This window comes from Macaca nemestrina, chromosome 9 (assembly GCF_043159975.1).
Source record: "Macaca nemestrina isolate mMacNem1 chromosome 9, mMacNem.hap1, whole genome shotgun sequence".
In the NCBI taxonomy this organism is placed as follows: domain Eukaryota; kingdom Metazoa; phylum Chordata; class Mammalia; order Primates; family Cercopithecidae; genus Macaca; species Macaca nemestrina.
Genome location: NC_092133.1, coordinates 47,439,293 through 47,466,868, shown reverse-complemented (window position 1 = coordinate 47,466,868; position 27,576 = coordinate 47,439,293). Strand labels below are relative to the sequence as shown.

The window sequence follows — 27,576 nt, the reverse complement described above, 5'->3', positions numbered from 1 at the left end:
ACCTTGTTCAGAATGGGGGTTCAGTAAATATTTGTGGGTGATTATAATCACAATTAATGGTAACCATGACCTTTTTGTAGCTCCCCTTTAGGATTATACTTCAAAAACACTCATTAAGCCACACGAGAACCTAAAGGCCTACTAAAACCAGCTGACACAAGAAATAGTTCTTATTCATTGTAACAAAACCATAGATTAGAAAAGCAGAGAAAGATGATGGAGTGGAACTCTCTAGTGATTGTCCTTGCTCCAGGAGAAACATTGATTTGCACATATATCCATGCATGAAAATATGTTCACAAAAGCTATGGAACCCAGGTAAGAGGTCACAGTATCTAGTTGCAGCACAATAATAAAAAAGACACATTGATGATGATAGAAAGGGCAATTTTACATTACTCACATCATCCTCCCCCCAACCCCAGGTTGTGCAGCTAAGCATGGAAAGAAATACCATCTACTTGGAGAAAAGAGAGGAAAGTGAGCACAGGACTTTGCCTTGGACCTCAACACTGGGTCTCCCACAGTGAAACACAGCTGGACAGAAGCCCCCAGACCTGTATTTCAGGCTGGTACTCACAGACTGAGCCTCTAGAACACTCTGGCACCAGGTTAGACCACACAGCTCCAGGTTTCACACTTGCTTGGTGAACCCAGTCTCCAGCTTGCACCACCATGGGGCTTACATCAACAGCCCTGGGCTCCGGACATCCCTCAGCAACAGGCAGTCCTGGCCTTAGTGGCTTCTGGCTTCTAGTGTGCCCTAATTCCATGCCAGGTACCTCTGACCCATGTTTCTAGCTTGTCCCCACTGGGCGGGCAGTAGTGGGTCTGAGGATTCTGGAAGCACCATCTGCCAAGGGCTTCTGATCCACCCCAGGACCATGCCTATGACAGCGAGCCACAGGCTTATTGAATGAAGCACCATGCTGGCCACATCTGCCCTGGCCTTCTGAATTACCCCAGGACTGCAACTGCTGTGGCACACCCGAGACTATGAGGAGCACTGTGCCAGCCACAGGTGCCCTGGCTTCTGATGAACCTCAGTGCAGTACCTGCCACAGGGCTTTTCCTAACAAAGCCAGTCTTCAAAGACTGGAATAAATACCTAATTCCTCAAGTGTGCAGACACAAGGATCAATAACTATTGGGGAAATATCATATCACTAAACAAACATAATTGCCTGAAAAAGATTCAAAATAATTGTTTTAAGAAAGCTCAACAAACTCCAAGAAAATATAAAGAAACAATTCACCAAATGAAGAAATCAATAAGTGACCAGAATGAGAAATTTAATAGAGGATTTGAAAAAAGTCAAACAGAAATCTTGGAAGAAAACAATACAAAATGAGAAAATGCAATAGAGGTCATTGACAGTAGAGAAGATCATGCAGAAGAAACAGTCTGTGAAACTGAAAACATACAGTCAGAAATATATGGAAATACACAGTCAGATGAGAAAAAAATATGAAAAGTAAAGAAATTCTTGTACTACTTCTAGCTTACAAGATGTATGGAACAGCAACAAAAGAGCGAACGTGGCTGGGTGTGGTGGCTCACGCCTGTAATCCCAGCACTTTGGGAGGTCAAGGAGGGTGAATCACCTGAGGTCAGGAGATCGAGACCAGCCTGGCCAACATGGTGAAACCCTATCTCTAGTAAAAATATAAAAATTAGCCAGGCATGGTGGCACATGCCTGCAATCCCAGCTACTCAGGAGGCTGAGGCAGGAGAATCGCTTGAACCCGGGCGGTGGAGGTTGCAGTGAGCTGAGATCGTAACACTGTACTCCAGCCTGGGCGACAGAGTAAGACTCCATCGCAGGGAAAAAAAAAAAAAAAAAAAAAGGAGGAGCAAATGTACAAGTCATGGGAGTTAAAGAAGGAAAAGAGAAAGATAAAGGGGTTAGAACATTTCTTTTTAAAAAAGAGAAAGATAAAGGGGTTAGAACATTTATTTTTACAAAACAGTTGCAGAAAACTTTCTCAATCTGGAGAATGATGTATCTAACTACAAGGTCAAAAGTCTCCAACCAGATCTAATCAAAAAAAAAAAAAAAAAAAAAAAAAAAAAAAAAGACTTCCCTAACACGTATTACAATCAAACTCAAAAATCAAAGCCAAAGAGAAGATCCTGAAAACGACAAGAGAAATGAAGCAAATAACTTATACAAAATTATATTACAGCTAGCAGAAGACTTTGCAGCAAAAATATTACAGGCCCGAGAGAGTGGGATGACATATTTAAATTGGAGAAAAAAAAAGAAAAAAAAGGAACCCAGCTAAGAATACTGTAGCCAGCAAAGCTGTCCTTCAGAAATGAAGGAGAAATAGACATTTTCAGAAAAACAAAAGTTGAGGGAGTTTATTACCACCAACTTCATTACAAAAAATGCTAAACAGAGTTCTTTAAGCTGAAAGCACAAATACTAGTGAGTATCACAAAAACTCTGAAAATATAAAATCCACTGGTAAAAATAAGCACAGAGTTAAATTCAGAATACTCTAATACTGTAATGATATTTGTAAATTACTTATGTCTTTTGTATGAAGGTTAAAAGACAAAACTAAAAAAGATAGCTAAAATAATTTTTAAGAGATATGCAATATAAAAAGACAGAAATGGTGACATCAAAATTCAAAAAGAAAGGTGGGAGTGGAGAAAAAGTGTACAGATTTGTTTTTATCAACATAGAAGTTATCAGCTTAAAATAACCTTTTATAACTAAAGATTTTTTATAAGCCTTATGGTAACCACAAAGCAAAAACCTATACTACATACAGAAAAAGAAAAACAACAAAAACAAAACAAAACAAAAAAACAACTACAACAAAAGAAAACAAAACCTAAGAAATCAAAACATTACTAGAAAAATTCACTTAGCCACAAGGGGAGACAAAAAAGAGAAAGAAAGGAACAAAGGATCTACAGAACAACTAGAAAACAATTAATTAAATGGTGGTTGTAAGGTCTTATTTATCAATACTTACCTTGATGTAAATGAATTCAATTTTCCAAATAAAAGAAATAAAGTAGCTAAAGGAATAAAACACCAATACTCAACTATAGCAATGGAATACATCACCAGCAAACATATATGTATACAACATCAGAGTACCTAAATATATAGAGCTAAAAAAAATTAATGGATCTAAAGCAGGAGATAAACTGCAATACAATAATAGTAGGCGAGGGGCTTGGGAGAGGTGGGGTTGGTTAATGGGTACCAAAAAAATAGAAAGAATGAATAAGATCTATTTGATAGCACAACAGGGTGACTATAATAAATAACAACTTAATTGTACATTATAAAATATCCTAAAGAGTATAATTGTATTGTTTATAACTCAAAGGATAAATGCTCGAGGGAATAGATATCCTATTCCCCATGATGTGCTTATTTCACACTGCATGCCTGTATCAAAACATCTCATGTACCCATAAATATATACAACTACCACGTACCCACAGAAACTAAACAAAAGAATAGGGGGGACTCTACCACCTCATTTTAAGCAATGGACAGATCATCCAAACAGAACATTGATAAGGGTACATCTTAACGCTTTAAATCAAATGGATCTAACAGACATATACAGAGCATGTCATCAAACAGCTGCAGAATACAACTTTTTTTTGAATTGTACATGGAGCATTCCCAGGATAGATTATATGTTAGGGCATAAAGCAGGTCTTAACAAATTTAAGAAGACTGAAATCATATCAAGTATATTTTCTGACTACAAAGGTATAAAACTAGAAATCAATAAGAGAAGGAACTTCAAAAAAGTCACAAATACAGGAAAATTAAATGACATACTCCTGAACAACCAATGGATCAATGAAGAAATTAAAAAGGAAATTTAAAAACTTCTTAAGACAAACAATATGGAAATACACCATACTAAAACCTATGCAATACACCAAAAAAAGTTTGTAGCAATAAATGCCTATCTTATAAAAAAGAAAAATTTCAACTAAACAACCTAGTGTTGCACCTCAAGGAACTAGAAAAACAAAAGACTAAGTGAAAAGTTAGTAGAAGGAAGAAAATAATAAGGACCAGAGCAGAAATTAACGAAATAAGGACTAGAACAATAGAAAAGATAACAAAATTAGGAGTTTGTTTTTTAAAGAGATAAACAAAATCAACAAAACCTTACCTAGACTAAGAAAAATAGGGACTGGGGCGGAGCAAGATGGCCGAATAGGAGCAGCTCCAGTCTCCAACTCCCAGCGCGAGCGACACAGAAGACCGGTGATTTCTGCATTTTCAACTGAGGTACTGGGTTCATCTCACTGGGGAGTGCCGGACGATCCGTGCTGGTCAGCTGCTGCAGCCCGACCAGCGAGAGCTGAAGCAGGGCGAGGCATTGCCTCACCTGGGAAGCGCAAGGGGGAAGGGAGTCCCTTTTCCTAGCCAGGGGAACTGAGACACACAACACCTGGAAAATCGGGTAACTCCCACCCCAATACTGCGCTTTAAGCAACAGGCACACCAGGAGATCATATCCCACACCTGGCCGGGAGGGTCCCACACCCACGGAGACTCCCTCATTGCTAGCGCAGCAGTCTGTGATCTACCGGCAAGGCAGCAGCCAGGCTGGGGGAGGGGCGCCCGCCATTGCTGAGGCTTAAGTAGGTAAACAAAGCTGCTGGGAAGCTCGAACTGGGTGGAGCTCACAGCAGCTCAAGGAAACCTGCCTGTCTCTGTAGACTCCACCTCTGGGGACCTGGCACAGTAAACTAAACAAACGCAGCAGACACCTCTGCAGACGCAAAGAACTCTGTCTGACAGCTTTGAAGAGAGTAGTGGATCTCCCAGCACGGAGGTTGAGATCTGAGAAGGGACAGACTCCCTGCTCAAGTGGGTCCCTGACCCCTGAGTAGCCTAACTGGGAGACATCCCCCACTAGGGGCAGTCTGACACCCCACACCTCACAGGGAGGAGTACACCCCTGAGAGGAAGCTTCCAAAGCAAGAATCAGACAGGTACACTCGCTGTTCAGAAATATTCTATCTTCTGCAGCCTCTGCTGCTGATACCCAGGCAAACAGGGTCTGGAGTGGACCTCAAGCAATCTCCAACAGACCTACAGCTGAGGGTCCTGACTGTTAGAAGGAAAACTATCAAACAGGAAGGACACCTACACCAAAACCCCATCAGTACATCACCATCATCAAAGACCAGAGGCAGATAAAACCACAAAGATGGGGAAAAAGCAGGGCAGAAAAGCTGGAAATTCAAAAAATAAGAGCGCATCTCCCCCGGCAAAGGAGCGCAGCTCATCGCCAGCAACAGATCAAAGCTGGACGGAGAATGACTTTGACGAGATGAGAGAAGAAGGCTTCAGTCCATCAAATTTCTCAGAGCTAAAGGAGGAATTACGTACCCAGCGCAAAGAAACTAAAAATCTTGAAAAAAAAGTGGAAGAATTGATGGCTAGAGTAATTAATGCAGAGAAGGTCCTAAACGAAATGAAAGAGATGAAAACCATGACACGAGAAATACGTGACAAATGCACAAGCTTCAGTAACCGACTCGATCAACTGGAAGAAAGAGTATCAGCGATGGAGGATCAAATGAATGAAATGAAGCGAGAAGAGAAACCAAAAGAAAACAGAAGAAAAAGAAATGAACAAAGCCTGCAAGAAGTATGGGATTATGTAAAAAGACCAAATCTACGTCTGATTGGGGTGCCTGAAAGTGAGGGGGAAAATGGAACCAAGTTGGAAAACACTCTTCAGGATATCATCCAGGAGAACTTCCCCAACCTAGTAGGGCAGGCCAACATTCAAATCCAGGAAATACAGAGAACGCCACAAAGATACTCCTCGAGAAGAGCAACTCCAAGACACATAATTGCCAGATTCACCAAAGTTGAAATGAAGGAAAAAATCTTAAGGGCAGCCAGAGAGAAAGGTCGGGTTACCCACAAAGGGAAGCCCATCAGACTAACAGCAGATCTCTCAGCAGAAACTCTCCAAGCCAGAAGAGAGTGGGGGCCAATATTCAACATTCTTAAAGAAAAGAATTTTAAACCCAGAATTTCATATCCAGCCAAACTAAGTTTCATAAGTGAAGGAGAAATAAAATCCTTTACAGATAAGCAAATGCTTAGAGATTTTGTCACCACTAGGCCTGCCTTACAAGAGACCCTGAAGGAAGCACTAAACATGGAAAGGAACAACCGGTACCAGCCATTGCAAAAACATGCCAAAATGTAAAGACCATCGAGGCTAGGAAGAAACTGCATCAACTAACGAGCAAAATAACCAGTTAATATCATAATGGCAGGATCAAGTTCACACATAACAATCTTAACCTTAAATGTAAATGGACTAAATGGTCCAATTAAAAGACACAGACTGGCAAACTGGATCAAGAGTCAAGACCCATCAGTCTGCTGTATTCAGGAGACCCACCTCACACGCAGAGACATACATAGGCTCAAAATAAAGGGATGGAGGAAGATTTACCAAGCAAATGGAGAACAAAAAAAAGCAGGGGTTGCAATACTAGTCTCTGATAAAACAGACTTTCAACCATCAAAGATCAAAAGAGACAAAGAAGGCCATTACATAATGGTAAAGGGATCAATTCAACAGGAAGAGCTAACTATCCTAAATATATATGCACCCAATACAGGAGCACCCAGATTCATAAAGCAAGTCCTTAGAGACTTACAAAGAGACTTAGACTCCCATACAATAATAATGGGAGACTTCAACACTCCACTGTCAACATTAGACAGATCAACAAGACAGAAAGTTAACAAGGATATCCAGGAATTGAACTCATCTCTGCAGCAAGCAGACCTAATAGACATCTATAGAACTCTCCACCCCAAATCAACAGAATATACATTCTTCTCAGCACCACATCATACTTACTCCAAAATTGACCACGTAATTGGAAGTAAAGCACTCCTCAGCAAATGTACAAGAACAGAAATTATAACAAACTGTCTCTCAGACCACAGTGCAATCAAACTAGAACTCAGGACTAAGAAACTCAATCAAAACCGCTCAACTACATGGAAACTGAACAACCTGCTCCTGAATGACTACTGGGTACATAACGAAATGAAGGCAGAAATAAAGATGTTCTTTGAAACCAATGAGAACAAAGATACAACATACCAGAATCTCTGGGACACATTTAAAGCAGTGTGTAGAGGGAAATTTATAGCACTAAATGCCCACAAGAGAAAGCAGGAAAGATCTAAAATTGACACTCTAACATCACAATTAAAAGAACTAGAGAAGCAAGAGCAAACACATTCGAAAGCTAGCAGAAGGCAAGAAATAACTAAGATCAGAGCAGAACTGAAGGAGATAGAGACACAAAAAACCCTCCAAAAAATCAATGAATCCAGGAGTTGGTTTTTTGAAAAGATCAACAAAATTGACAGACCACTAGCCAGACTAATAAAGAAGAAAAGAGAGAAGAATCAAATCGACGCAATTAAAAATGATAAAGGGGATATCACCACCGACCCCACAGAAATACAAACTACCATCAGAGAATACTATAAACACCTCTATGCAAATAAACTGGAAAATCTAGAAGAAATGGATAATTTCCTGGACACTTACACTCTTCCAAGACTAAACCAGGAAGAAGTTGAATCCCTGAATAGACCAATAGCAGGCTCTGAAATTGAGGCAACAATTAATAGTCTACCAACCAAAAAAAGTCCAGGACCAGATGGATTCACAGCTGAATTCTACCAGAGGTACAAGGAGGAGTTGGTACCATTCCTTCTGAAACTATTCCAATCAATAGAAAAAGAGGGAATCCTCCCTAACTCATTTTATGAGGCCAACATCATCCTGATACCAAAGCCTGGCAGAGACACAACAAAAAAAGAGAATTTTAGACCAATATCCCTGATGAACATCGATGCAAAAATCCTCAATAAAATACTGGCAAACCGGATTCAGCAACACATCAAAAAGCTTATCCACCATGATCAAGTGGGCTTCATCCCTGGGATGCAAGGCTGGTTCAACATTCGCAAATCAATAAACATAATCCAGCATATAAACAGAACCAAAGACAAGAACCACATGATTATCTCAATTGATGCAGAAAAGGCTTTTGACAAAATTCAACAGCCCTTCATGCTAAAAACGCTCAATAAATTCGGTATTGATGGAACGTACCTCAAAATAATAAGAGCTATTTATGAGAAACCCACAGCCAATATCATACTGAATGGGCAAAAACTGGAAAAATTCCCTTTGAAAACTGGCACAAGACAGGGATGCCCTCTCTCACCACTCCTATTCAACATAGTGTTGGAAGTTCTGGCTAGGGCAATCAGGCAAGAGAAAGAAATCAAGGGTATTCAGTTAGGAAAAGAAGAAGTCAAATTGTCCCTGTTTGCAGATGACATGATTGTATATTTAGAAAACCCCATCATCTCAGCCCAAAATCTCCTTAAGCTGATAAGCAACTTCAGCAAAGTCTCAGGATACAAAATTAATGTGCAAAAATCACAAGCATTCTTATACACCAGTAACAGACAAACAGAGAGCCAAATCAGGAATGAACTTCCATTCACAATTGCTTCAAAGAGAATCAAATACCTAGGAATCCAACTGACGAGGGATGTAAAGGACCTCTTCAAGGAGAACTACAAACCACTGCTCAGTGAAATAAAAGAGGACACAAACAAATGGAAGAACATACCATGCTCATGGATAGGAAGAATCAATATCGTGAAAATGGCCATACTGCCCAAAGTAATTTATAGATTCAATGCCATCCCCATCAAGCTACCAATGAGTTTCTTCACAGAATTGGAAAAAACTGCTTTAAAGTTCATATGGAACCAAAAAAGAGCCCGCATCTCCAAGACAATACTAAGTCAAAAGAACAAAGCTGGAGGCATCACACTACCTGACTTCAAACTATACTACAAGGCTACAGTAACCAAAACAGCATGGTACTGGTACCAAAACAGAGATATAGACCAATGGAACAGAACAGAGTCCTCAGAAATAATACCACACATCTACAGCCATTTGATCTTTGACAAACCTGAGAGAAACAAGAAATGGGGAAAGGATTCCCTATTTAATAAATGGTGCTGGGAAAATTGGCTAGCCATAAGTAGAAAGCTGAAACTGGATCCTTTCCTTACTCCTTATACGAAAATTAATTCAAGATGGATTAGAGACTTAAATGTTAGACCTAATACCATAAAAATCCTAGAGGAAAACCTAGGTAGTACCATTCAGGACATAGGCATGGGCAAAGACTTCATGTCTAAAACACCAAAAGCAACGGCAGCAAAAGCCAAAATTGACAAATGGGATCTCATTAAACTAAAGAGCTTCTGCACAGCAAAAGAAACTACCATCAGAGTAAACAGGCAACCTACAGAATGGGAGAAAATTTTTGCAATCTACTCATCTGACAAAGGGCTAATATCCAGAACCTACAAAGAACTCAAACAAATTTACAAGAAAAAAACAAACAACCCCATCAAAAAGTGGGCAAAGGATATGAACAGACATTTCTCAAAAGAAGACATTCATACAGCCAACAGACACATGAAAAAATGCTCATCATCACTGGCCATCAGAGAAATGCAAATCAAAACCACAATGAGATACCATCTCACACCAGTTAGAATGGCAATCATTCAAAAGTCAGGAAACAACAGGTGCTGGAGAGGATGTGGAGAAATAGGAACACTTTTACACTGTTGGTGGGATTGTAAACTAGTTCAACCATTATGGAAAACAGTATGGCGATTCCTCAAGGATCTAGAACTAGATGTACCATATGACCCAGCCATCCCATTACTGGGTATATACCCAAAGGATTATAAATTATGCTGCTATAAAGACACATGCACACGTATGTTTATTGCGGCACTATTCACAATAGCAAAGACTTGGAATCAACCCAAATGTCCATCAGTGACAGATTGGATTAAGAAAATGTGGCACATATACACCATGGAATACTATGCAGCCATAAAAAAGGATGAGTTTGAGTCCTTTGTAGGGACTTGGATGCAGCTGGAATCCATCATTCTTAGCAAACTATCACAAGAACAGAAAACCAAACACCGCATGTTCTCACTCATAGGTGGGAACTGAACAATGAGATCACTTGGACTCGGGAAGGGGGACATCACACACCGGGGCCTATCATGGGGAGGGATTGCATTGGGAGTTATACCTGATGTAAATGACGAGTTGATGGGTGCTGACGAGTTGATGGGTGCAGCACAGCAACATGGCACAAGTATACATATGTAACAAACCTGCACGTTATGCACATGTACCCTCCAACTTAAAGTATAATAATAATAAATAAATAAATTTAAAAAAAAAAAAAAAAAAAAAAAAAAAAAAAAAAAAAAGAAAAATAGGGACTAAAATCAATGAAATAAAAAATGAAAAGGGGACATTACAACTCATACATCAGAAATACAAAGGATTATAAGAGACTGTTATGAACAATTATATGCCAACAAATTGGATAACTTAGAAGAAAGACACACACAACCTACAAAGACTGTTACAAAGAAATTGAAAACTATAACAGACCAATAATGAGTAAGGAGATTTAATCAGTAATAAAGTGTCTCCTATAAAAAAAGACCCAATGGCTTTACTGCTGAATTCTGTCAAACTCTTAAAAAATAACTAATGCCATTCTCAAACTATTCAAGAAAATTAAAAGCCAGGTGCGGTGGCTCACGCCTGTAATCCCAGCACTTTGGGAGGCTGAGGCGGGTGGATTATGAAGTCAGGAGATTGAGACCATCCTGGTTAACACGATGAAACTCCGTCTCTACTAAAAATATACAAAAAATTAGCCAGGCGTGGTGGTGGGCACCTGTATTCCCAACTACTCAGGAGGCTGAGGCAGGAGAATGGCATGAACCTGGGAGAGGGAACTTGCAGTGAGCTGAGATTGCATCACTGCACCCCAGCCTGGGTGACAGAGCAAGATTGTCTCAAAAAAAAAAAAAAAAAAAAAAAAAAGAAAGAAAAGAAAAAGAAAATTAAAAAATTACAGAGAAGGAAATACTTACAAACTTATTTTATAAGGCCAACATCATCCTGATACAAAAGCCAGACAATAACAAGATGGAAAAGGAAAACTACAGGCCAACATCCCTGATGAACATAGATACAAAAATCTTCAACAAAATACCAGCCAAATTCAACATCACATTAAAATGATCAGTCACCATGATCAACTGGGATTCACCTCAGGGAGGCAAGATTAGTTCCACATACGTAAATCAACAAATAGCTACATCCCATTAACAGAATAAAGGACTAAAAACATATAATCATTTCAGTACATGCAGAAAAACCTTTGACAAAATTCACTATCCTTTCATGATAAAAACTTTCAACAAATTAAGTAAACATAGAGGGAATATACCTCAGCAATATAAAAGTACTATAGGTCAAACCCACAGCTTATATCACACTCAACAGAGAAAATTAAAGCTTTTCCTTTAAAATCTGCAACAAGAGAAGGGTGCCCACTTACACTACTTCTATTCTATATAGTACTGAGATCCTAGTTCGAGCAATACATAAAGAAGAAGAAATAAAGGCTCCAAATTGAAAAGGAGGAAGTTAAACTGTCCCCATTGGCAGATGGCATGATCTTATACATACGAAGCCCAAAAGACTCAACCAAAAAACTGTTAGAACTAATAAACTCAGTAAAGTTGCAGGATACAAAATCAACATACAAAAACTCTAGCATTTCATATGCTAACAACAAACAATATGGAAAAACTGAAGAAGTTGATCCCATCTATAATAGCTCCCCAAAATACCTAAGAATAAATTTAACCAAGGAATGAAACATATTTGCACTGAAAACTAGACACTAATGAAAGACATTGAAGAAGATCCAAATAAATGAAAAGATATCTCAGATTCATGAATTGGAAGAATATTGTTTAAATATCCATACTGCCCAAAGTGATGTACAGATTCAATTCAGTCCCTATGAAAATACCAGTGACATTCTGCACAGAAATAGAAAAGAAATCCTAAAATTAATATGGAACCACAAAAGATCCTAATGAGTGAAAATAATCTTGACTGTAAAGAACAAAGCTGGAGGCACCTGACTTCAAAATATATCACAAAGTTATTGTAACCAAATTATAATGATCCTGGCAGGAAAACAGACACGTAGACCAGTGGAACAGAAGAGAAAGGGCAGAAATAAATCTCCACATTCACAGCCAACTGATTTATGACAAAGGCACCAAGAGTATATAAGGGGGAAGGGAGAGTCTGTTCAATAGATGGTGTAGGGGAAACTGAATATCCACATGTAGAAGAATGAAATTAGACCCTTATCTCACATCATATACAAAAAAAAAACTAAAAATGATTTAAAGAGTAAAATGGAAAGCCGAAAACTATACAACTATTAGAAGAAAACCTAGGGAAAAGGTTCCATGACAGTGGCTTGGGCAATGAATTTTTGGATATGACACCAAAGGCAATGGCAACAAAATCAAAAATAGACAAATTACATCAAAATAAAAAGCATCTACATAGCAAAGAAATAATCAACAGTGTGAAGAGACAATCTGTAGAATCGGAGAAAACATTTGCAAACTATATATCTGTCAAGGGGTTAATACCTAAAATATGTAAGAAACTAAGACAATTTAACAGCAAGAATACAAATAACCCCATTAAAAATGAGCAAAGTCTGTTCCCCAAAAACCTTTTTTGAAATAAAAAATAAATTAAAAAATAAAATGTACCTAATATCCCCCCAAAATGGGCAAAGTTCCTGAATAGACATTTCTCAAAATAAGACAAACGAATGGCTAAGAGGTATATTAAAAAATGCTTGACATCACTAATCATCAGAGAAATGTAAATTAAAATTCCAATGTTGTATCACTTCACACTTGTTAGATTGGCTATGATCAAAAAGACAAAATATAACAAGTATCAGCGAAGATGTGAAGAAAAGGAAATCCTGGTGTACTTTTGGTGTGAATGTAAATTAATACAGCCAGTATGAAAAACAGTATAATGTTTCTTCAAAAGTTAAAAATAGAAGTACCATATAATCCATCAAAGCCAATGTATATATAGTTATATACTAATATACACCAACACTAGGTATATATCCAAAGGAAATGAAATTAGTATCTTGAAGAGATATTTGCACTTCCATGTTCATTGCAGCACTATTCACAATAGCCAAGCTATGGAATCAACTGAAGTGTCCATCAGTGGATGAATGGATACAGAAAATGTCACAAATACGCACAATGGAATACTATTCAACCTTCTAAAAAGAAGGAAATCTTGTCACTTGAGACAACATGGATGAACCTGGAAGACACGACATTAAGTGAAATAAACCAGGCACAGAAAGAAATTTATTGCATGATCTCACTCATATGTGGAATCTAAAAAAGTTTATCTCACAAAAGTAAACAGTAGAATGGTGGCTACAAGAGGCTGGAGTGGGGAGGGATTTTGGAAGGGGTTAAGAAGATATTGATCAAAGGATACAAAATTTCAGTAATGTAGGAGGAATAAAGTCAAGAGATCTATTGTATAACATTGTGACTATGGTTAATAATATTCCTGTGTTCTTGAAAAATGCTAATAGAATGGATGTAAAGTGTTCTCACCACAAAAATGGTAACTACATGTGGTAATGCATATGGTAATTAGCTAGACTTAGTCATTCCACAATGTATATATACTTCAAACTATCATTTTGTGCATGGTAAATACAGTCATGTGCCACATAATGATATTTCGGTCAACGATGAATCATATATATGACGGAGATCTCAATTAGATTGTAATGCTGTGTTTCTACTGTGTCTTTCTATGTTTAGACATATTTATATACTCATATATTTATCATTGCGTTACAATGACCTAAAATATTCAGTAGAGTAACACACTGTACAGGTTTGTAACCTCAAAGCAATAGGCTGTATTGCATACCTTAAGTGTGCAGTAGGCTATAACATCCAGGCTTTTGTAAGTATACTCTATGATGTTTGCACAATGAAATTACCGAACAATGCATTTCTCTGAACATATCTCTGACCTTAAGTGACATGTCTGTACATGCAATTTTATCTGTTAGTTCTTTCATTTAAAAAAAAAAATTAAAAAAGAAAAGAAAACCACATTTTTTGCTATCTTGTTTTAGATTACTTTTTTTTTTTTTTGAGATGGAGTCTCACTCTGTAGCCCAGGCTGGAGTACAGTGGTGCGATCTTGGCTCACTGTGACCTCCGCCTCCTGAGTTCAAGCAATCCTCCTGCCTCAGGCTGCCGGGTAGCTGGGATTACAGGCGCACACCACCAGGATTGGCTAATTTTTTTTGTATTTTTAGTACAGACAGGGTTTCATCATGTTGGCCAGGCTGCTCATGAACTCCTGACTTCAAGTGATCCACTCACCTCGGCCTCCCAAAGTGCTGGGATTACAGGCGTGAGCCACCATGCCCAGCCTTGTTTTACTTTTCTTTAACCTGACAGTTAACCACTGTTGTTACTTTTTGGGAGCTAGGTAATATTTTTTTAGGTTCTTGATTAAATGGTAAATATTCCACAAGACACATATGCAGTATACATGCTGACTTGATTAATTTTTTGTAACACTTTTGTATTTTTGTAATACCATTTTCATGATCAACACAATAAATAAGAGACAAGTATCTTTGTTTGCAAGAAAACAAAGTTTCCCAAGCATAGTATGATTACATAAGTTTTACTATTTCTTAGCTTCTATGCACTAATTCTAACCTAATGAAAAAAGTTAAGATTTTTATTCTATGTTGAAGAAGATATTTAAGTAACTGTATTAGCACTTAAATAATCTGTGTCCCAAAGATAAAGCACTGGGAAAGCTATTATTTTTAACTCACATGACAGTCAGTGAGCTGAGGCTTGTATTTATGATAAAGAAATCATTATGTTGAAAGTAACTTTTGGTTTTACTCTAGCCTATCATTTCTTGCCCATACATCAAGAAAGAAAATTAGCTATTTTTTAAAGGCAAAGCTAGCAAACTTAAAATGCATCTTGCATATTCTCTGGAGTAATTACTTGAGTATTTTATCCATTAATTTGATAATTTGCAGGATATTAATGAAAAAAAATTTACTACAGAATTGATGTCATTATGTCCCAGAAACTTATTTACTCCTGTCGTCATAATTTTCAGAAATATGTGTCTGGAGAAATTTAAATAGCCGTAGGAATGCCAGACCTTATATCCAGACCCATGCTGATAAACTTGTAACTCTGTTATCTAAAAAGTGCTGTCACTTCAAAAATATGCAAGTTGACTTGAAAATTAAAATGAGGTCAGTAGTTGCATTTAAACTTCTTCCAGTCTTCCTAACTAATTTAAAGTATGAATAGTAAAATAAATTGAGCACTTGCAGACTATTACATTTCAGATATGAATCTGAGTTCTTTAATAGAAACACATAATCATAAGCCTATTCAACTGCTTCAGGTCTAGTGTTATTAGGCAATCCTAGGGACTTAGGTTAATGCTACAAATACCTAGTGCAAAAGTGGGAAACTCCTGACACGTGACACAAGATGAGACAGACCAGCAACTTTCTAAAGTTGCTGGGCACCTCATCAAAGTCAGTACTCGGAAAACAGTATCCTCTCCCTCTCTTTTCTAAAACCAAAAATACCCTTTTCTCCTTGGCTTAGGCAGGTGCATGTCTCCCAGCAAGTTTCAGCACAGATGGGATGGTTTTCTAACTGCAGTAGGATGGTTGGAGCTGAGACTGGGTCCCTGAGGGAGTCTGCTGTCAGGCCAACGCTGGAGAAACAGGTCTTGTTGGCCCAGATGGGGCTTGCATCTCACAGCAAGTCCCTGCACAGCCAGGAAAGAAACTATAAAACTACTAGAAGAAAATATTGGAGAAACACTACAGGACATTGGTCTGGGTCAAGATTTTTTGGGTGAGACCTCCAAAGTACAAGCGACAAAAGCAAATATAGGAAAATGGAATTACAATAAGCTAAAAAGCTTCTGCATACCAAAGGAAACAATTAACAAAGGGAAGAGACAACCTACAATATCAGAGAAAATATTTGCAAACTATCCATCTGACAAGAGATACATTGAAAAACTTGACGAGCCAGGCATGGTGGCTCACGCCTGTAATCTCAACACTTGGGGAGAATGAGGCAGGTGTATCATTTGAGGTCAGGAGTTCGAGACCAGCCTGGCCAACATGGTGAAACTGTTTCTATTAAAAATACAAAGATTGCTTGAACCCAGGAGGCGGAGGTTGCAGTGAGCACAGATCATGCCAGTGCACTCCAGCCTGGGTGACAGAGCAAGACTCCGTCTCAAAACAAAACAAAACAAACTCAAACAATTCAATCACTTAAAAAACATCATTATCATCAAATTTAAAACTGGGTAAAAGACCTGAATAGATAGTTCTGGAAAAAAGATCTACAAATGGCAACCAGGTATATTTCAAAAAATGCTCAAAATCACCAATTATTAGGGAAATGCAAATTAAAACCACAAACAGATATCGTCTCACCCCAGTTCAAATGGCTATAAAAAGACAAAGTACTGGAGAGGATGTAAAGAAAGGGGTTCTCTTTTACACTGTTGGTGGGAATGTAAATTAGTACAATTATTATAGAAAACATTATGGAGATTTCTCGAAAGCCTAAAAAGAGAACTACTACATGATCTAGCTATCCCACTGCTGAAAGGAAATCAGTATATGAACGTGATATCTGCACTCTGGTGTTTACTACAGCATTATTCACAATAGTCAAGATATTCAAGCAACATAAGTGTCTATCAGTGGATACATGGATAAAGAAAATGTGAGATAATACACAGTGGAAGGAATCTCTTCTTTTCTTTTTTTTTTTTTCTTTTTTGAGACGGAGTCTCGCCCTGTTGCCCAGGCTGGAGTGGTGCAGTGGCACAATCTCGGCTCACTGCAAGCTCCGACTCCCGGGTTCACACCATTCTCCTGCCTCAGCCTCTCGAGTAGCTGGGACTACAGGCCCCCGCCACCACGCCCGGCTAATTTTTTTTGTTTTTGTATTTTTAGTAGAGACGGAGTTTCACCATGTTAGCCAGGATGGTCTCGATCTCCTGACCTTGTGATCCGCCCACCTCGGCCTTCCAAAATGCTGGGATTACAGGCGTGAGCCACTGTGCCCGGCCCACAATGGAATCTTAATGGGCCATAACAAAGGATAAAATCTTGTCATTTGCAGCAATGTAGATGGAACTGGAGGTCACTGTGTTAAGTGAAATAAGCACAGCACAGAAAAGACAAACATCACATGTTTGCACTCATACGTGGGAGCTAAAAAGGCGGATCTCATATTGGTTGAAAGTAGAATGGTGGTTACTAGAAGCCTGGAAGGAAAGGAAAGTTGGAGAACAAAGAGTAGTTGGTTAATGGGTGCAAAAGTAAAGAGAGAAGCTATCAGTTCTAGTGTTCAATAATAGAGTATTTTATAGTTACACAGTTAACAATAATTTGTTGTATATTTCAAAATAGCTAGAAGAATTGTTATATTCCCAACACAAAGAAAAAATAAATGTTTGAGGGGATAGATATCCCAATTACTCTGATTTGATCATTCCACATTGTAGATATGTATCAAAATATCACACACATCCCAAAGATATGTACAACTATGGCATATACATTATTTTATTTTATTTTTTAGACACAGGGACTTGCTTTGTCAGAGTTCAGCTATGTGATTATAACTCACTGTAGCCTCAAACTCCTGGGCTCAAGCAATCTCCTGCCTCAGCCTCCTGAGTAGCTGGGACTACAGGCACGTGCCACCATGCCCGGATAATTAAAAAAATTTTTATTTGTAAAGACAAGGTCTCTAGACCCGTCTTAGCTACAAGTGACCCTCCAGCCTTGGTCTCCCAAAGTGCTGGGATTACAGGTGGAAGTCACTGCGTCCAGCCTGACATATCAATTTGGAAAAAAGAAAAAGATCATCCTTTTCCAGGCATTGTGAACTTCTTGTAGAATGCAGAAATATATAAGATTTTTATTATTATTATTATTATTATAACAACCAACCTAATATTCATGAAGGTCTTACTATGTGTATGACACCATGCTAACTGCATTAAGCTATTGCAGTTATTACTTCCATTTTGCAGATGAGAAAAATGAGGTTTAGGGGAGTTAAATAATTTGTTCTTTATTACTCAGCTGGAAATTACTAGAGTCTGAATATAGGTCATCTAATTCTGGAGCTTACACTTTTAATCAGTATTAAACTCTTTAATAACTAAGTCTAATGCTGACTATTTGAAGCAAAAACAACTTCTTGCCCTGATTTTTGTAATCTAGGCTAATTTTTCCACAATGAAGAGATGAAAAAGTAATTATTTCATATAATTTTTGAGGAAACAAATTACTGTGTTATGCATAAATATATCATATCCTAGCAATATTTTATTTGGTAATAGCATGCTCACAAAATCTTTTTGAGGTTTGAGGTTTGAGTTCCACCTCTGTCAATTAGTGTCTTTGTGAAAACAGAAGTGGTTTATTGATTTTTGTTTTGTTTTGTTGTTAACATCACTGAGCATCTACTTTTCCATATGTAAGTGAATCTAACAAATGAATATAATGACAATAAAAATGTCTACTATTTAGTTTCCATAGGGATTAAATGAGATAATGTATATAAAGTACTTAGGTCAGTGCTCAGCATATTGTAACTGCTCAATAAATGCTTTCAAATAATTTAAAAATTGAGCATTAAAATAACAGTAATAATATTTGGTTGTTAGGAAGAGTATAAAGAAAAGTCAACCTTAGTGTGCATGAGCTTTTGAGGAGTAGAAAGAAAGGTACCCTTTAAGAAAATTACATTTAATGTGGTTAAATTACATTTAATTCAAGCTAGTAGTACTGTATCTAATTTGATAGACCTTAGTTTTTAAATAGGTCATCTAAATAATGGTCTTTCTGCAAAACCTCAGGAGATCCAAGTTTTAAAATACTATATTCTATTAAATTAGATGATGGATATCTAAGACAGCACACTTCTTGGCACATAGGCCTCAGAAAATGCTAGAACATATGCTAGTGAAAGTGTAGTTATTTATTCTATTACTATTACTATTATCTCGTTCTGTCTGTATCTGTATTTTCTCTGCTTCTCTGAGGCACTAAAATGAGAGCCTCACAATTGCCCAGGGAAGCAAGTTCTTGGACCTGGAAAGGCTGCAGAATCAATTTCAGGGTCAGACAGTTTTGTTTGATTTTTACAATCTAGAGACCAGCCTCATGTCAAACTGCAGAAAGAAACACATTCCAGATTTACACAAGGGTTAGAGAAAGACTGACTGACTGCATTTGCTCAAGATGACTCTCAGGATGAGAGATACACTTTTTTTTTTTTTTTTTTTTTAAACATTGATGCCAAACCTTCTTTTAGTAACGTAGAAAAGCACAGCTGTCACTGGCCTCAGGACTGACAAGCAAAATGCAGAGATTCCCTTTTTCCAGCTGAGATCATCTCCAGATAAAGAATTACTCAACCAGGAATGGGAAGGTGGAAATTGTACAGTCCTGAACTGTCGAATATGGTGGCTTCACATAGCAACTGAGATCTTGAAATGAGGTTAATCTAATTGAGACGCGCTATAAATGCAAAATATACACCTAATGACAAAGACTTTGTGTGAAAAATAGAATTTAATGTGATGCAAGATTTCCTAAGACTCACCATCTGTGGCTTACTAGCATTTATTTTATTTATTTTTTAATTTTTAATTTTTGAGGGTACATAATAAGTGCATGTATCTATAAGTCACATGAGATATTTTGATACAGGCATGCAATGCATAATAATCACATCAGGGTAAATAGGGTGTCCATCACCTCAAGCATTTATCTTTTGTGTTTCAAGCAATCCAAATATACTCTTAGTTATTTTTAAATGAAGAATTACATTAATTTTTACTACAGTCACCCTGTTGTGCTAGCAAATACTAGGTCTTATTTATTCTTTCTAACTGTTTTTCGTTCCCATTAACCATCCCCCCGCTACTACCCTTCCCGACCTCTGGTAACCATTCTTCTACTGTCTATCTCCATGAGTTCAACTGGTTTTAATTTTTAGCTCTCACAGATAAGTGAGAACATGTGATGTTTGTCTTTCCGTGCCTAGCTTATTTCACTTAACATAGGCTAGCATTTATACTGCATATTTTTAACTATAATTAGGTTCTGTAGAGTCTAAAAAGGGAAGTCATTTCATCTACTTTATAGATAAGAATAAGTATGGTTAATAGTTATTGTATGCTTCCTATGTGCCATGTACTGTGCAAAGCATGTTTCATTCATAATTTCATTTAATCTTGCTCTATTAAAAAGTTACACGCTTAACTCCATTTTATAGATGAGCTAACTGAGTCTTGGAGGATTTAACATGCTTAAGATTACACAGCTGAAGCCTAGTTATGTAAAGAGGTCGGTTTGACTTCAAAGACCACACTAATACTAACTTTTTTCTATGGTCTCCCATTGAATCATTTGTGGAAAAAGCACTGAATTGCAGTATATATACAAAAAAATTAAACAAAATGTTTTTCTAATTCCTCTAAATCTCTGTGTGGTACAAGGATATCTTCTTGCAGATAAATAGTTCTTCTGAAGTATCTGACCTTATCTGCTTCCTAGAAAATGCAGTCAAGTTGCAAATAAGGTACAGTGTTTTTTTCTGTTACTGAATAAAACAATTTGGGTCAAATTGTACCTGAAGGTACTTAGAATCCAATTATAGTTGATTCCTTGTTAAATCACTTATGCTAGTAACTGAACTTGTTAAAAGAGTAATTCCCAAGTATTTAAGGATAGAATGTTGATTTATAAAATACATTTTGCCTTTTATTGTATGTCTTTATTTTTCACGGGCACATTGTATTTATTGGAGAGACAGAGCAAGAAAGGACAGAAGTATTGGTGAGAGAAGAAGCCAGAGGCCCAGCCAATGTCCACCCCTTATTTGTTACTGACTGTCAGGTGTTTCCAGCTAATCTTTTTTGATTTGTGATTATTCTTTTTTGGTTGTTCTGGATTTGCCTGCATATGCTGCCATGGAAGTACTAATATGTCTCGGAGCAGACACATTCAAACACACAGGACACACCAAGCTGGAACTGGCCAGCAACTGGGGTAACCCAGGGGCTGTTCTCCACTTTGAATACCTTCTTCTGACCAGTTAAATATAAGTTTCCTAGTTCTGGGGGCGGAAGGGTCAGGCAGTTGCCCCGAATGTGGAGTTCTTTAAGTTGGGTAAGCTCCCCAGTTTCCCTAGGCTGCAAGATCAGGTTGTTATCCCTAAAGCTGGGTATCTGCAACTTTGTGAGCTTCCTAATATCTGGTTGCAGGATTTCAAAATCATTGTCACTTACCAAAGAGTGCACAGAAGGTGGTAAGGTAGATGAAGTTTCCAGGAAGAGAATTTTCATTCAAAGTGTACATCAAGTTCAGAAGGTCAAGAGCTGGGTAGAAAGCAAAATCTTTCAGGCAAAGTATTTAGCCCATTCATGCCCAGGTTCATGTGTTTGAGTTTCTGAAGGCTGCTGATCTGTGTGGGCAACTCCTCAATTTGGCTATTAAGGAAGTTGAGCACTTCCAAATTCTTCAGTTCTGCTGTGTTTAGTGGCACCACTGCAAGCATGTTATGGCTGAGGACCAGCTGTATGGTATGGGATAAGGAAAATGTGCCATTGACATACAGCATGTTGGAGATGACCTAGTCACCCTGTCCACTTCCTGGCTGTCCACAAACTTTTTCAGAATCTTGGACATGGTCGCGAAGAGCAGCACCTAACAGCATGGGCATGGAATGACAGACTGCAGCAGGATGCACTTTTATTGTACTTCTGAAGCTATTTACATTTATTTGCTAGAAGAGCAACCTTTCTTTTTGAACTTGGCCAAATGTACAAAGCCATGGTTATCTGAATACTTATTTTATGACAGGGTAGTGATTAGGGAGATGGTCAACACATTTTGGTAGAAAGATGCCTGGGAGATAAATTCCAGACTGAAACTTGAACTGTATCCTCATCTGTATGCTACTTCTGAAAGACGGACATTGTCTAATAACTGAGAGTAAAGAATCTCCTTTCTGTTCACCAGTTTATGTGCCTAAAGTAGTGACAATAAATTGACAGTAGTCCACAGATCAGAAAGGAAGGAAAAACAGCAAACAAAGACCACTACAAACCCAGCAATAGCACAAAGCAGGCCCAAAATTGTTAACTAGGTCAAAGAATAATGTTCTTGGTTCCTTTCTTCTAGGGATCTATAAAATAGTTCAAATATGTTGTTTCACTTATCTGTACACTTCTTCCCTGGAGGAATAGAGATTGGGAGAGATTCCCATTCAGCAACAGATAAAATGGAAGCAGAAAAGAGAGCACTGACTTGGCCCAAGTCCGTTAACTAGTTTGTAATAGCTGCTCAAAGCACTCAAAATCTCCTTCAAGGGAGTATGTGGAAAACCCAGTGAATTCTGAGCTATCTAGGAAGCTTTCAAAGAAGAGAATTCAGAATTCACAAGAATGTGTAAGAATCCAATTTGAGACTGTATATTTTAACAAAATTGTCACAAATTTTCATGGTATATGCTTATAAAAAGAAATGGCAAGGATAATACTATAGTTAGCCAGCAGTTATGCATGAAGTGTTATTACAGAAATTATTTAACTGCCATGGGAAATGTCCTGACTTAAGACAAAATGAAAGCAAATCGACAGTGTAGGACTTCTGTCAACAAAATGAAGAGAAGAAATTTAAGCTGAGATTCTAAGCAATTTATCAAGATAGCCTCTAATTTAAAATATGTCAAACTGATCACAGAGAAACTTTCACAAAATACTCAAGAATTTCAGCTTATTTAAACATAATATACTCTAGCTTTCCTCCTCTGTTGAAGATTTTTATGAAAAAAAATCTGGCGATAAAAGTAATCTTTAAATCTGGTGTCATAATTCCTTGTCCTTGGAATTTCCCTCTGCTTTCCCTACTCTACATTCAGATGCCTGACAGTGTTAACTCCTCACCAGACTCTGCCCCTTTATGCAATCCTCTTCAGTATTTCCATAGCATTGAAAGTCTTTACCATATACTAATCTTTTACTTATTTATTTTTACATAATCTTAAAAACCTATCTATATTGAAAACTGTGTCATATAATGATACTAGTCAGTATCATTTGGGTCCTTATCAATGCTTTGACACCATGCTAAATGTGCTAACTGTTTTACATGGACCATTTTATTTAATCTTCATGATACTCTAGTGAGGTAGGCACATTCATCATCCTCATTTTACATCCCTAGAAAAGTAAAAGCTTACCAAATCCTTATGACATTTTATCTTTAGAAAGTGAGACTGGAAGAGGACCTTGGATGCTAGGCTAAGAAACATAAATTTCCATATTTTCACACATCAGGCAGATATCTACTGAATGCCTATCATGCCACAGTCTCTGAACAAAAGGCTGAGGACACATAAGTAAGTCAAGTATAATTTCTGTTTCCAAAGAGTTCCGAGTCTAGTGGATAATTTGGCTAGGGAAACATACAATTGCAATTATTGGATCAAATAAGCTACACTATAAAGTGTGTAGGAGGTACCACAGCACAGAGGATGAAAGGATTAAATCAGAGGAGGTTTTGCAGAAGATGTTTGGGCTGGCTTGTGGAATGGTTAGGAAAGAAGAAAAAGAATGGCAGGTACAAATGCCGATTGCAGGAGAGAGTGTGGTGAGACAGGCTAGATCAGGTATGCTAGAGGAACAGATGGGTCAGGTTTTGGAGACCCTGGCATAACCTGGCTAAATAATCCAGACTTTATTCTATAGGAAATAGAAGGCATTGATGGATTGTTAAGTAACAGGGAACTGCTGGTGAGGAGCATGGTGACAGGAGTTGCAATGTTCAGAATCAACACCAGGCTATCTTTGACTTTATGAGTTTCCCATTGTTCATCTTCCTTGTCCTTGAAGTCTCACCTGTCCTGGCCTCCCTACTACTCTGGGCTCTTTACAATTTTACTCTTTATGTTAGTTGCTTCTTTCCCTTTCAACTAATTTGAGATGTCACCAGTTTATTCTGTTTAGGATTTATTATATGTATTTAATGTCATTTACACATAAGGAGAGCCAAGGCTGTTTGTGTGTGTTAGGAATGAACTAAGATGAATAAGACATAGCTCCTGTTATTTCAATAAAATTGTGGGTTACTAATTTTAATCTTCAAATCAAATATTTGTGACTACTTTATATTTTTCTCTCTTGAATACTAAGTTAGTTTTGCCCACATGTGACTCTTGATTGACTTGTAAAATATCTGTAGTATGTAGGTCGTAACAGGGGAAAACACTCATAAAAATTAAACACATAAACACCATGTATATAAAAAATTCAGCAATAGTTCGGTGTATAGTTGGTGCTTGCAAATTGTGTAAATTGAATCTGAATCTAAAGTGCTGTTGGCTAGCAGAATTTCAGTCCCTGTGATACCTGCAGGACAGGTGTGAAGGGAAAAAATTAAAGGACCTTTCTTACCCATTAAATTATATCTTGTAGGCAGACACCTACCAACTTACCTGACGATGGAGATCACCAGCTACTTGCAACTGGGCTGCAGATTATGTGTGGGAAGATTTCTTGGCTATCAGAAAAAGTCAAGAGTTCATTTTACGCACCCAGCTCAAAAAAAGTTTAACTATCCACTCACTTTTGTACAATATCTCAAGCCTCATTCAGAATAAAAAAGCCATGTCATGAGTTGGTGACTGCTGTGTCAAGTTTTCTGTAATAGTCCTTGAAAAGAAACTTTGAAATGTATTAATATTGGAAACTAGAGTGTCCTAAATTTGGAGTCCTGCTCTTGTCGCCCAGGCTAGAGGGCAATGGCATGATCTCAGCTCACTGCAACTCCACCTCCCGGGTTCAAGTGACTGTCCTGCCTCAGCCTCCTGAGTAGCTGGGATTACAGGTGCCTGCCACCACATCTGGCTGATTTTTGTATTTTTAGGAGAGATGGTGTTTTACCATGTTGGCCAGGCTGGTCTCGAACGCCTGACCTTGTAATGCGCCTGCCTCTGCCTCCCAAAGTGCTGGGATTACAGGTGTGAGCCACCACACCCGGCCCCAACTTTGTCTTAAGAACAAAATATTGCTTACATGATCTAAGAACTCTTCATTCTATAAAGTAATAAAGTCACACATTTGTCAGCTTTAATAATATAAACACAGCTTTCATTTGATTTATCATAATTATTTCTTTACTTTTTTTGTTCAACCATCAAAGTAGTATCTCATGTATTAGCTCTGAAAGTCTCCATACAAACTTTACCCAAAGAGACATTTGAATAAAATTCTTAAAGAGAATCTCTCTTAGATTTTCTTGTGTCCATTCAAAATGAGATAAACTCAAAAGTTCATTGAAAACAGAATGGTTATTTCTACTCCATCCTTCTGTTAGTCATATTGTAAAGGCTCTGGGAATGTTACTGGTTAGTGTTTTCATTGATCCTCTTGTGATTAACCTCATCTATCCCTGACATGGAGGGTAAACCCAATTATAGGAGATTTTGGAAGAACAAATATCAAATTAAGTGTGATATAAACAGGCTACAAAACTCTGAAGATACGGATTAGATGCAGACAAATGAGTTATCCAAATAGGACCTGCTCATCTCTACACAAAATTTTATCACTTCTCCCTCTTGACTGAAATGCTCACTATATAATTGTGCAGCTTTCTCTCAAATCCCTGTGCATAACTATTCTGATATATAATTCTTTCTAATATCATATATTTATGCAAAACCTCTAGGACAGTAGAAATATCATTGAAATTGACCCACAACTGAATTATCTTTGCCATTTATTGGCTATGTGGTCTCAGGAAAGTTACTTAGATAATCCATGCTGTATTTTCCCACAGGATTGCTTGTAAGGATTAAATGGGATAGTCAATGCCTAGACCAAATTCAAAATATAGTAAGAACTCAATAAATGGCCCCTCTTACCAATAAAATTCCAGATTAGTATTCAAGACATCCTACCTTACCATAAAAATACTGTGGTCACATATTCTCTTTCTTAAAGTTTCTTTATTATTTATAACTTTTACACTAAATTTGTTCAAAGCTGGATTTATTAGAACAACAAATGTCACCTGTTACATTTGCTTATTTGCACCCATATATTCAGCATAACCAATCACCTCTCACGTGAGCAATTAGAAAACTCATTACACTTCTAAAGTCAAGGTCATTAAATTTTTCAATACATTACAATTTTGACTTGCTGGAAGAACAGTGACGACTGTTTCTTTTTTCGTCTCATGTTATGAAATCTCAAGAAATCAATCAGTTTTTTTGATTACAAAAAGTTCCTTTATTTGGACATAATATTGAAATAACTTGTCAGAATGTTAAGAGCTCAATACTCATTTCTCCTAATTGCTTTGAATAGTAGTACAGAATCTCATTACAAACTTTGTTCTCTACTGTAATGTAGTTTGAAAATCATACCCCAGCCAAGTTAATATTTGCTCATTCAATTTTTCTAGTAATTACAGTCGTTTTGGAAAAATGGCATGAGTAGAAACCAACCCAAGGGCATAGATGTGAGACCAATGGAGACATACAGTTAGAACTACAGAACTTGATGAGGTCCTGCTAGCTGTCACGTGTTGAAAACTTAAATGGCCATTTCCGAGACAGTGTAATCATATGAAAATTTCACAGAGTCCACAAAGTCAGTTCTCATAAGAAAAGTCAATGGGCAGCTCAGAAATAGAATCTCACCTTTTATTTCTATCACTTGTTTTTCTTGGATGAATGCTTACTTCCTGTATGATGAATGTTCATAATTCTTTTTAGTTGTCAGTAGTTATCCAAGTTTCCTAAGCAATGTACTTAGAAGATGGCAACCAAGGGAAGAGAGTTGAATATTGCAATTGAAACAGCTTGCAAAAGAGTTGATCTGATGTGTATTTCATCATCCACATAATTGTTACTGTACTGCTTGGTAATTAGCTGTGAATGATAAGTGGTTCATGTAAATGAGCATATTGCAACTATTACTAATATAGAAATCTTTTGTAAGACCTTAGAATTTACAAACTGTGTTCACATGCATTATCCCATTTAATTAATTTCACCTTTATCTTTTTTTTTTCCTGCCAACTCCAGCATTTCAGGGATCAGCTAGAGGAAAAATAGCATGTGATCATATTACAGAGGGACTTGGAGATTCTCAGCATCCCTGAGGGATGTTTGTGGTTTAATAAATATTGAGGGAGATGTAAAACCTATGCCACCTGGAAAGCCCGGGCTCTACCATGACATTACTCTGTGACCTTGCACAACATTCTTAAGTACATAAACATGTACATACATGTACACAAATATATCTGTGTATTAAAGTTTCTGAATCAAAGTTTTCTCATTCGTAAAAAGGTGAGGACCAGCCTGCCACATGTCAAGAAAGATT

General features: G+C 37.5%; 1 protein-coding gene and 1 pseudogene across 2 annotated transcripts in view; both read right to left on the bottom strand.

Moving 5' to 3' along the window:
* LOC105481070 (protein kinase cGMP-dependent 1) overlaps window positions 1–27,576 on the bottom strand; it is a 1,243,906-nt gene that overhangs the window by 947,463 nt on the left and 268,867 nt on the right. The gene's annotated exons all lie outside the window — the stretch shown is intronic.
* The window catches only part of LOC139356231 (ras suppressor protein 1 pseudogene), a 47,452-nt pseudogene continuing 30,265 nt past the window's right edge, over window positions 10,390–27,576 (bottom strand).